The sequence below is a fragment of the Octopus bimaculoides genome, chromosome 15 (genome assembly GCF_046866305.1).
Source record: "Octopus bimaculoides isolate indiv1 chromosome 15, ASM4686630v1, whole genome shotgun sequence".
Lineage (NCBI taxonomy): Eukaryota > Metazoa > Mollusca > Cephalopoda > Octopoda > Octopodidae > Octopus > Octopus bimaculoides.
Window position 1 is genome coordinate 16986572 of NC_142942.1, and position 12754 is coordinate 16999325.

Genomic DNA, 12754 nt, shown 5'->3' on the forward strand with positions numbered 1-12754 from the left:
CCAGTTTCAGAATTCCGTTTGTGTTCTGGTATATTTGAGAGGAAACTTTACGAACTTACATAGCAGTCTGAATTACATTTATATTCTACAGATTTGTAGATCACACAATCGTATCAGCCAGTTATCTCCCTGAAACAATTACATCTCACCCCAAGAACAATTCCCGCTCCCCGACGACAACTACCCTCTTGGTTAATTACCCCCTCTCCAATATATTCAGAAGTGTTAAAACATCATCTGTTGTCCTCAGATGTAACTGTCCTTGGGAGGGGGAGTAATTGTCCATGGGGCTAAATTCCTAGCTTCCAATCAATACATACAGAAAGTAACAAAACAGGATTCAATGTTAATATAGTAACATATGTTCTTATATGCATTTCGTTTACACTTAAATATTTGATGTATGTATGTATGTATGTATGTATGTATGTATGTATGTATGTATGTATGTATGTATGTATGTATGTATGTATGTATGTATGTGTGTGTGTGTGTGTGTGTGTGTGTGTGCGTGTGTGTGCGTGTGTGTGCGTGTGTGTGCGTGTGTGTGCGTGTGTGTGCGTGTCTGGGAGAGAGAGAGAGCGTGAGCATGTGTGATTTCTTCAGTTGTTTTGTTTCCTGATTCCAACCCAATCGTTAAATATATGTTTAAGCTGTCGTCCTTAAATCATGAGAAACTTAAGATTTCGGTCATCTGAATTGATACGCTATGGTTACCGGGGAACCGAGCATTATGTGTCTGTATGACTTGGGAAGGACATTTGGTTTTACTTTTCAAGCCAGTAATCCTCGAGCATGGTGCGAAAATTCACAGTCTCACTGCATGGAACCTTGGAGAAGTGTTTTCTACTATAGGTATGTAAAAACAAATTCCACAGAACCGCTATTATCGGAAGAACGTCAGGCTTGTGTAGGATGAAAGATTACAAAGATAAAGCCCTATACAAGAAATTGAAAAGGAATGAAACTGAAAATAAGTGGGTAAAGAAAAGAATGCATAGACAATTTCATAGGGATGTTGAAGATATGACAGACAGAGAAAAAAATAACTATAGATGACTAAAGGTGATTTAAAACCGGAAACGGAGGCTATAATTTGTGATGCCCAAGAACTAGCATTAAGAACCAATTACATCAAACTGAGAATAGACATCACACATCGCACCAGAAAGTGATAAGTGCAGATTTGGTGGACAAAATGGTGAAATCGTATGGAATATCACCAGTCAATGTACACCATTAGCCCAGAAACAATATAAGAAATCTCAAGATAATATGGCAAGGATTATCTGTTGGACACTTTGCAACAATTATAGACTTAACAGAGCAAAAACGTGGTACGAATATAAACCCGAAGGCATCATCGAAAATGATAATGCAAAGATCCTACGAGATTTTATGATTCAGTGCGACTATGAGATAGAGAATAGGAAACCAGACATAGTGTTAATTGAGAAAGAAAGCAAACAATGCTGAATCATACATATAGCATGCCCAACTGACAAGAAGGCATGCAATAAGGAATAAAGAAAAGTCGATAGATATAACAGGTTCGCTTGGGAGGTTAAGCGGTTGTATCCGCTGAAAAAGGTGGAAATAGCAGCAATAACTATCGGAGCCCTGGGTACTGTGAGTAAAGATTTTGAGATGTATATGGAACAAATGGAGCTGCCGTTAGGGTGGAGCACTTGCAGAACACAGCGCTGCTTGGAGCCGCTGGAATACTCCGGAGAGTGCTCGAAGTACAAGAGGCGTTACCTTAGTTCACCGGTAGTGAATAGCTGACACCGTAGTACATTTTCAGCATTAGAAGCTGACCAAAGACAAAATAATAATAAAAAATAATAATAATTAAAGAGCGGAAAGATTTTTGTCGTATAAAGTGTAGTTTCTTTAAATGCACAATGCCTCAATGCAATATACGCGAGAAGTGGAAACAAGCACCAGGAAACCTGGAAAAACACCACTCACAAAGTAAGTACTTAATTTAACTAATTACCTGTACATGCAGCTATCCATGCGCACATGTTAATATTTATAAGCAACATAAATAATGCCTACACAACACACGTACACACATGGAAAATAAAATAAAAAACACGTGCCACGAGCGACGCTGTACCAAACAAGAACAATGCGACTTCCCACAAATGTATATAGGAAGGAGAAAATAAGTCACTAATTTTAAAAGATACCAAATAGTTATGCAGGGAAAGATAACTACAAAAAAAATAGAGGCGATTTTCGATCTATCAGCCAACGATATGATAAATGTATCCATTAGGAGAACAAGGAAGCGGTGTCAGATCGAAAATTCAACTCTGAACAAACTGACCCGTCTCCTATTGTCACTGTCAATGCCTCAATGACAGGCCAAAACAGATACCGAATCGGTCATCACCCGGGACAACAAGGACCGCGTTATTCAGTAGGAAACAAGACTTAGGTCGAAAAGGTTCCTGCAGGAGAACATTTTCTAAAAACTATCTACTAGGTAACCTGATCCGGGATAACCTTACCCGAGACATGTAGTGACGCCACCTAGAGCAAAAAGCATAAAAGGATTCTAGAGATGTGTTGAAAGATTTCTAAACAGCCCAAGTAAATAATAATATTACAAACTCACATTTCAAGGAGAAACTTAGTAGGCAATGAAGTAGGCAGATATATAGACGCAAATAAACTAAGTAATGTACCTAGGGACACGATTAAGAATACAAGATTAACTGACGCTAAAATTAACCTAATTAGGACACAAATATCTCATGGTAGACCAAATGAAAACAGCAACAACGCAGATGAAATAGATAACAGATGCACGGAGCCCAGTGTAAGAGTTGTACAGTCCTCCGAGGAAGCTGAAGAAAGAATAGCGCAGAACAGATATGCGGGAAAAGAGGAGAAAATAACCCTACCTCAAGAACCCCAGACTTGGTATGATAGAATTTGAGGGGAATAATAGAGAAGCAAAAGAAGATATCGGAGAACTCAACAAGACAGTTCCCAGAGCAAAAAATACAACAATCATGATATGTAATGTTGCTCCTAGACAGATCTTAAATAATAAGGGAAATGACCTCATCTATTCCACTGCTAAGTTGTCACTGCTCACCTGGGTATCGGGACGACAGAGGAAAGAACGCACGATATCAATAGACCACTAATACAAAAAGAGATCGAGTCTCTGCGGGCGGTTGCATCAGTTCTCGGTGACCTTGCTTGAGGAGCAAATGTTAAGACGAAACGAGCTAGAAACATCAAGCAAATATATAAAATCAATGATTTTATAAACGTCCCTGCAACCAAGGAACAATTGAAACAACGAATACAACAGAGAGCCCAACGGCTCAAAATGCATGACAAAAGAACAAACTTTTATCGACAAAACAAAGTATTCAAGACGGATGCAAAGAAATTTTATAGGGAAATTGGCAAAAATGAAATAGAAGAAAAGGAGCCGCCTAAGACCGAGGAAATGGAAGAGTTTTGGAAGAAGATATGGAGCAACAAAAAAGAATATAATGATGAAGCAGACTGCATAGAACGTGAGAAATTGTGACTGGATGAAGTTGAAAAGCCAAAATGGGTGGCAATAGATTTGTGAAAAGAAACAAATTTTACAAGCAAAATAAACTGTTCACATCCAATGGGAAAACATTCTACAGAGAAATAGGGAAGGAGAAAATAAGCGTTGAAGATACCCCGCCATGAAAGAAGTTGAACGCTTCTGGAAAAATATCTGGAACGATAGACAAAGTTACAATGAATATGCAGACTGGATTAGACGCACTGAAGGATCCTACCAAAACTTACCAGAACAAACATGGGAAGACATCACAATAGCAGACCTAAAAACGACACTCACGAAGAGTCATAAGTCGAAATCTGGTAGTTATTGGGTGCCTCACTCCTGTGGGCACACGAAAAGTTAGTCCAGTTATTCATTGAAATTATGAGAGATCCTACGAAAACACCTGACCGATTAGCAAGATGTATTACTTACCTACTTCCGAAACTATCGGCCCATAACATGTCTATCTACCACGTATAAAACTTTAACGTCTATCCTCGGGGAGAAAACATAGAAATTGATGGATCAGAACGATGTATTCCCCACTGAACTAAAAGGGTGCCGACTGGGCTCATATGGATGCAAAGACTAACACTTAATCAATCGCGTATTACAACAAGGAGCGTCCACAAATTTAAGATAACTGCTTGGCCTCAAAGACATTAGTATCCACCGTGTCAGTTGTCTACACTGCGTTGCTATCTTGTTTATGCGTCAAAGAAATGATCTATTATACAATAGAAGCAACACTAGATTGAAATAGATACCTGCATATCAGACCTAATGATAACACATCCAAAAATGCAAATTTACTGCATTATTCTCCTGGAGATATTACATCCATAAGAGATAGTATCTCGCGCAGTAAATTTGACTTTTCGTGATATATTTATATTAGATGTGATTCAGAGATATACATACATAAATACATACATACATGCATGCATACATATGTACGTACATACATACAGGCATATATACATTCATATACATGCATATATATGTTTACATAAGCATATATATGTTTACACAAGCATATATATATATATAGGTATATGTGTGTGTGTGTGTATACGTATATACATATGCGTGTATATGTTTGTGTGAGTGAGTGTGAGTATATATATATATATATATATATATATATATATACATACATACTTACATAAATATATGAATTGCAATTTTAAACACGGACTTGCCAACTTTATTTTTCTCACGATTTCCATCTCCAGTTTCCTGCCGCCGTCTTTTTGTTTTTTCCTGTTATTTGTACTGGTGTGGTTTCATTTTGACAGTTAAATATTTTGTTTAAAATTGTTATTCATTTTATTTATTTACAATTTTCAACTTTTAAAACTGTTGTCTCTATTATCAAGTCAATGAAAACTTATTTTGGATTCGAAATTGCTAAATTCTTAGCAATATTATGTGTTTATTAATTCTTATCCAGGCCTCCTTTGTCGTCTGTAATTGATGTCTTGTTGGATAAAATGTCAAGAAAGAAAGAAAAAAAAAAGAAATAAAGCTTTATTTACTTTTTTGCCATTCGAGTCTAGGGACTGAAGGCATTAGTAATTGGAAGATATGAACGATCACAACCAATTATTTAGCTTGTTTAACACGAGTCTTCTATAATAACGTATCATTGTTGTTTAGTTTTTACAGAAATAAAAACCATTACATAGGTCCCAAAGCACTGTGTATGCATGGCCGTAGCCACGGTAGCAAAGACTTAAAAAAAAATGAAGAACATACACACACATAGAGGCCACCGGCACAAGAGCACGAGGATGACCTCTTCTTTTCAATAACGTCCGTAAGAGGGACATCAAGTTGCTTGATCAGGACGTCGTGAGAGATGCGATGGTCGCAAAAGATCGATCACACTGGAGACAAATACTGCGATAGGGTAAGAAAAACAGGGAACTCGCCACCAAAGAAAAGCGCACTCGACGGAACGGAAAAATCAGTAGCACTGGCAGAGAGCTCTTTCAAATGCAGTCGCTGTATGTCTGACTGCCACACCCGTGTGGTCCTATACAGCAATAACACTGCGCCACCATCAGCAGCTGACACAATTTCTTCGGGCACAGATCCATGGCTTGTCCTGACCGACGGATGGCTACTACTACTACTACTACAAGGAAATATATATCATTCACTTGTTGAACGTATGTTATATCTGCAACCTCCAGCAAAACGTATCTTAACATTTTAAAATCTGGTGTCTTCCATTTTCTGGTTGTCATATTGAAATAACCTTCAATGCGGTTGTTCATCTCATCTATTAAAATCTGATGAGATGAGATGTAATTTGCCTAAGAGTAAGTGACTGGTTCACAGCTCTTGCGACGTTTGTGATGAAGGTGAAACAAATATCACCAAGGGGTTCGTTGAAAGAATTCAGCGTAATGTATTATTCAAGCCAGCGCGTTCTTTGCTTTTGATTTTTATTTACCCCTAGGGCACATGGCGCAAAAGTGGTTGAGATCGTATCATTTTCCTTGAAAGGAACAACGGTGGATACGTGGCATAATCGTTAGCACACTGAGCAAAATGCTTAGCGGCAATTCGTCATTTACGTTCTGAGTTCAAACTCCACAGGTCGATAAAACATTGTAGCCGTCAAGTATCGATAACGCTATGATTTGCTATTTATATCTCAGAAAAAATTTCTGTTGTTTATTAATATTATCTATAATAAAAACCATCTTTATCACCAATAACATAGATAATTTCAAAGGCCCAAAAACTAAATATTACCCTCTTTTTTCCAAATTATCTAATCGTTAAATCTTAAACAACAAACAAAACAAACGATTTGATATTCCAAATACAATTTCTTTAGCCTTAAAGATTCTCTACTTATTTTTTTTTATTTCATATTCTATTTATATATTCATATTTCAATATTTCTTTCTTCCTGCTACCCCCACCTCAAACTACATTTACATAAAGTCTTCCATTCTTGAAGTTTCGCTTAATTCCTTCTTTTATTTTATTCTATTTATGATTTGCTATTTTATTCCGAATATGTTTTAGATATTTGAGTAAATCGAAATATTGCAGAGATTCCTATAAGCTATGAACCTCTACATTCGAGTCATTTTACATTTATTTTCTTCAGTCTTATTTCATAAAATATTTTTTTTTCGAATTTTCACTAGAACAGGTTATCTTGATTAGCTTAAATAAAATATATATATATATATATATATATACACACCATCCACACGCACAAGATCAGACCACACAGATATCTCAGACACACACGACTATACGTGTACCCACCTATATATATATATACATATATATATATATATATACACGCACGCTTACACATTCATAAAGATGTATACATATTTATATATGTATGTATTTATATCTGTGTATGTGTGCGCGCAGAAAGTGTGTGTGCATGTATGTGTGTGTCCGTATGCTATTTGTAAGTATATCTGCTTAAAATTAAACTTCATGAGCAGAAAAAAATTTTAGGAAATATTTATTCAGAATATCTTCTCTTCCTCCTCGTTATTATTATTATCATTATTATTACTAAGGCAGCAAGATTACAGAATCCTTAACACACCGAGTTAAGGTCTATGATTCATTATTATTATTGAGTGAGAGAGCAATGCATGTCATCAAATTGATACTGGGGTAAAATATACGAAGCCCAGAATACCCATCATGACTACCCGTCTCATAAGGGTAAACCCGGCACATGCATTACAACCATATGTGCGTGATATGGTGATCTCATATCAAGACAAGCAGTGCATGAACTTGCAGATGGGGCCCAGTTAGAATTTTCTCCAGGTCGAGTAGCCCATCCCACTCAAAAGGTCTCCGAATAAGGTTTGTTTAAGGATGTTGAACGAAACACTCACTTTTCCAAAGATGAATTATCCACACCCCAAAGAAATCCTCTCGACACATGGCTATGATGCTTCCCCACTACTTCTGCTCATAATCAGAGAGGCACATATCGTCAGCCACTAAGGGACATGTCTAACTGATTAAGGTCAAACAACTGACAAGCAAATCTGTGGTATTGAGTAGAGTATTGGTTGTAGCCCATCTTTTATATCAGAACACAATGTACATGATTACTCTTCCAATCATTTAAGATAAAAAATCAGGAGAGCCACTGTCTGGTACTGCATCAGGGCATTTTATTATTATTATTAGTAGTAGTAGTATCGTCGTTCCAGTTACACCGGTAAAGGGCATTCTTAAGAATTTTTATTAAACCCTACAGATGCTTGTGTAAACACGTATGCACCATTAAAGCATTATGTACCTATTCTTATTCTTGACCATCCAAGTAATTTATAAATGAAACTAAAGTGGCAAGATTTCACCAAGCCACTCCAGTGGACTTTGCACACCTTCTCGGGGTGTTCTGCCTTATACTACTATATACGGCCAATTTGGATGCAATGTAATGATTAATGTGGAGAACTAACAAACTAATTAAATGTCAGGTCCTTTAAAATTCACAGTATTCGCTCGTTTAATCAGTTCGGAATGTTATTGTATCAATTATATGATGAGAATTATATCGGAAAATTTGGATCTATTCTCGTTATAATCTTACTGTTTTTTTTTTTTTTTAAAGTTAGGTCAGCTAGATTACATGATTAATACCTACATTAAATGCGCAAATGTCTACATATATTTCCAAGAAACAAAGCGTATGTTGTAGAATTGTTGTTGTTGGCACTCCGTCGCTTACGACGTCGAGGGTTCTAGTTGATCCGATCAACGGAACAGCCCGCTCGTGAAATTAACGTGCAAGTGGCTGAGCACTCCACAGACACGTGCACCCTTAACGTAGTTCTCGGGGGATATTCAGCGTGACACAGTGTGACAAGGCTGACCCTTTGAATTACAGGCACAACAGAAACAGGAAGTAAGAGTGAGAGAAAGTTGTGGCGAACGAGTACAGCAGGGTTCGCCACCATCCCCTGCCGGATTCTCGTGGCGCTTTAGGTGTTTTCGCTCAATAAACACTCACAACGCCCGGTCTGGGAATCGAAACCGCTGCCCTAACCACTGGGCCATTGCGCCTCCACGTTGTAGAATAACTGTTAGACAAACTGCAAGTTTTTGCTTATTCATGTGAATTACGTTTCTGTTATCTTGCGTATTAACACATCGTACATGAAGTTTGCTGCATCGAGGATCGGAGTACACAAAGGAAGAAGAACGTCATTTGACTGATATTACTAAAGTTATTTAGAATGCACTTCAAGGCGTGACTAAGTACAATAGTTAAATACTTGGTCCATCATTAGACATAACATTCATTTCGGGAATTCCAATGTCCCCTGGCCCAAATAAAGAGAAAAGAAAACAGAATGGCAGAGTTCGTGTCAAATTAGATTTTACTTACGTGACGAACGGTACGAAGCAAAATAACGAACGTGGGAGCAGCGTAGTTTATTCAATAAAGAACTCTCTCGATATTTGCCTTTACTCGTAAACACACACACACACACAAACAAACGCGAAAGGCTTTGTAAGTCACGGAGAGAATGCTACTGTGGAAGACTCATAGTATAACTATAATAATACTAATGATAATAATAATAAAATACAAAGACCTGGAAATAGAGGTAACTCGAATGTGGAATTTAAAAACAGAAACAATTCCTACCATAGGAGGCGCCTAAGGTATGATAAAAAAAAATATTCAGACAAAAACACCAGGGCTTACAAATATATATAACTTACAGAAAATTGCACTACTGGGTACTGCACACATCCTACGCAAAACACTTTCAATACATTAAACCACAGCACATACCCAAAGCACACAGAGCTGCGCTCGGTAGTGAAGTGAAAGCACGCTATAAAAATAAAACTTCTGAATAATAATAATAGTAATAGGCACAGAAGTGGCCATGTGAGAAATAGCTCGCTTACCTGTCTCGTTGTCGGATGTATTTTTGGCGAGTCGAACGTTTTGTTGAAAATTGGATTGTTACTATTGGATTCATTGTTATCCTGTCGAACATTTTCGAATTGTTGAACTGTTGATATTCTTTGTGCTTTCCCCGGTGACGGGAGAAAGGAATTGTTTGTGTAAATCCATTTAACAATCATTATATATTAAAAAATGAATCTTTTAAAACCGCTGTAGGCTTATCGTTGCGCCTCGCCTTCTAGCGGTGGTGGGATCTGAACTGTTAATTATTTAAGTCCAGTCGTTGTTGGCTTTATTTTTTTTTAATTGCATTCTGGGTAAAAAATTTTTATTTTGCATTCTGGGTGAACTATTGTGTGTAGGAAAATTGAACTTCAGCCGTTGTAGGATTTTATATTTGTCCTCATTAAGAGGAAGAAAAAAAAAAAGACAGATTATAGGTTTCCCGATTTTGGAAAAAAAATTAATGTCGTTAACAACTTTACTGCTACACTCCACCCAAGCGGGGGTAGGATTTGAACTGGAATCCTCTTTAAGAGGAAAAAAAAACAAAAAAACATATGTATTCCGTTTTTAGGGAGTATAATTGAAAACTTTAGTGTGTAAGAATTAATTTCGACCGAGTATGTCGGTGACAATAATTCAAGAAGCAAACCTGCTGGTTGAGCCAGCAAAAACGTTCGCGGCAGTAGCCGGTGTATCGTGTGAAAACGTGGTAATACCAACGGAGAAGCTCTCCGAGCTTTTTTAGAGAATGAAAGAAGAGGGTGGGGATATAAAGATTTCAACCTCCCCTAGTGTTCAAAATATGAAGAGAAGGCCAGTCGTTTACAAAACGTACTGTCCTTCATCAAACAAAATGACCAAAAAATTGATGAGCTAACCTCAGGCAGAATCGAACCCTCAAACCAATGCTAGACACTTTGCCCAAAGATTCTCACAGTTCACTTTATATATACATATATATATATACATACACACACATGTATATGCGAAGGGGTATCACGAAAGACGTGGCTGGAGTTGCCACCTTCCGAGTTCTTTTTACCGGGCCTAGAAAGACCGGAGGACGTATGCAATAAGTGTATGGAAGTTAGAGCGGAATAAAATCATAATTAACTGATGCTCCAGTATTTTCATTTACTACTCAAAGCCAGGAAGTTTTCAGCAGCCCCTCGTATGTATGTATGTTTGTACACACGCACACACACACATTATATATATATATATATATATATATTATATATATATATAGTTTTAGGGAAAATAACCAATTTTCAAGAACTCATCGATGAAAATCCACTATCACATATAGAAAAATTAAAAAGTAAATATCATAAGATAAATATAATATAATAATAATATTATATTTATCTTATGATATTTACTTTACTTTATATTATACTCGTTTATTGTGCTTTTAATTATTAATTTTTCTATATGTGATAGTGGATTTTCATCGATGAGTTCTTGAAAATTGGTTATTTTCCCTAAAACTATATATTTTATATATACTTCATCTATAAGGCTCAATTTAATTTTAATTTTTTATAAATTGATTTTAATTGAGTTTTTTACCTGTAATTTTGGATTTTGTCCCTAATATTATTATATATATATATATATATATAAACAATGGATTTAGGAAAGAATTGTAGTTATCTACTGCAATACTTTCATGGAACCACTATCGATTTCTTGCTGTTCATACTTTCTTATACAGAGCAGTAAAAATAGATGTAGTAGCAATAACATTGTTACAAATCGAGTATGCTGACTAAATCGTTAATGTGAAAACCGCAGAATTTACAGACGTATATAAATATAGTAAGCAACGAAAAAATAAACCCACACCCGCGATCGTACCATGCACTTCGCACTACAAACCACGGAGTGTTGTATGTGGTATACAGCATTGCCCCTTAATTAGAGGGAGGTATTCATCTTGAAGAACGGAAGCATGGGTCATCAGGAATGTTTCTAACGCATAATTTTGTTGTTTCAAACTGGTAAAAATGAATCTAGCAAAATATATATTGACGTCGGTTTAGACCCCTGATTTTAATACAAACAAGGCAGAGCAGTGTTTGTATCCTTGTTATTCTTTTATTCCTATATTCTTTTAATTGTTTCAGTCATTGGAGTGCGGCTGTATTGGAGCACCACCTTAAAGGGTTTTAGTCGAACGAATTGACCCCAGGACTTATTCCTTGTAAGCTTGGTAATCCATCGGTCTCTTTTGTCGAACCGATTTTTTACGCAGACGTAAACACACGAACATCAGTAGATTGAAGACAGAAAAAAAAGACAGTTCAAACACGGGGACACAGGTAATCCGGGTTCTTCCAGAGGTACTCCAAAGCTTCCTCGGAAAATTTCTTCACTGCTGTGGTGAAACGAAACCGCAGACAGCAAGCACACAATTCGCTCACAAATGTGAGCACAAAGTTCTTCGGCAAAAAATGCCAAACAATAATTTTTACTGTTGAGGAGGGGCGGATACGCCTACCACAAACAGTAAGCACACAAAATCGTTCGCAATGCGGACGCAAAGTATTTTCGGCCAAAAAAAGGCGAAGCAATAAATTTTTACTGCTGTGGAGTGGATACGCCCACTAGAAACAGCTAACACACAGTTTGTTCTTATCAAACAACCACAAGAAACCCGCCAAGGCAAGCGAAAATGTCGCCAAGCTGAACAACAACCTGCTGAAAAAGAATTTTAAAATACAAATTATTGCTCAGTTGAGCGACAAAACCGACCTACCTCGGCGAGTTCTTCAATGTTCCTTGTAATCCTTACTTGAACTGAGCCAAAAGACTCATATTCACCTCGTTCAACTGCTGAAAGACAACTAGCTCTCCTGTCAGGGAAGTAAGCTTCTTACCACAAAGACACGCCTTGTTATTCTTATTTCTCTATGGTGTCGGCCGTTTAAACCGATATCAATTTTCTTTAGTATGGTCCTGCTACCCTACGTCCATTGAATTCTCAGTAGTCAGCCCCGAACTTGCCTGTCTCTTACACCATGAGAATCTCTGGACTAACACATTAACATATTTACTTATACTACTGTTGAGTCATAGTTACATAGATACTACTACTACTACTACTAATAATAATAATAATGTGTATATATATGTATATATGCATTATATATATATATATATATATATATATATATATATATAGGCATCTGTATACATATATATAAAAACTGAATGAGAGACAGTTGTGGTGAAAGAGT

The 12754-nt window shown here is 36.7% G+C and overlaps 1 long non-coding RNA gene across 1 annotated transcript in view; it reads left to right on the forward strand.

Annotated features, from left to right (window-relative positions):
- LOC149132423 (uncharacterized) overlaps positions 1-11688 on the forward strand; it is a 14019-nt gene extending 2331 nt beyond the window's left edge. Inside the window, exons 1-2 of the long non-coding RNA XR_016244425.1 lie at positions 1-10687; positions 11642-11688. The exon at positions 1-10687 is cut by the window's left edge and continues 2331 nt beyond it. This is a non-coding gene — a long non-coding RNA (uncharacterized LOC149132423). The remainder of the gene's footprint in view (positions 10688-11641) is intronic.
- Positions 11689-12754: the final 1066 nt, after the last annotated feature.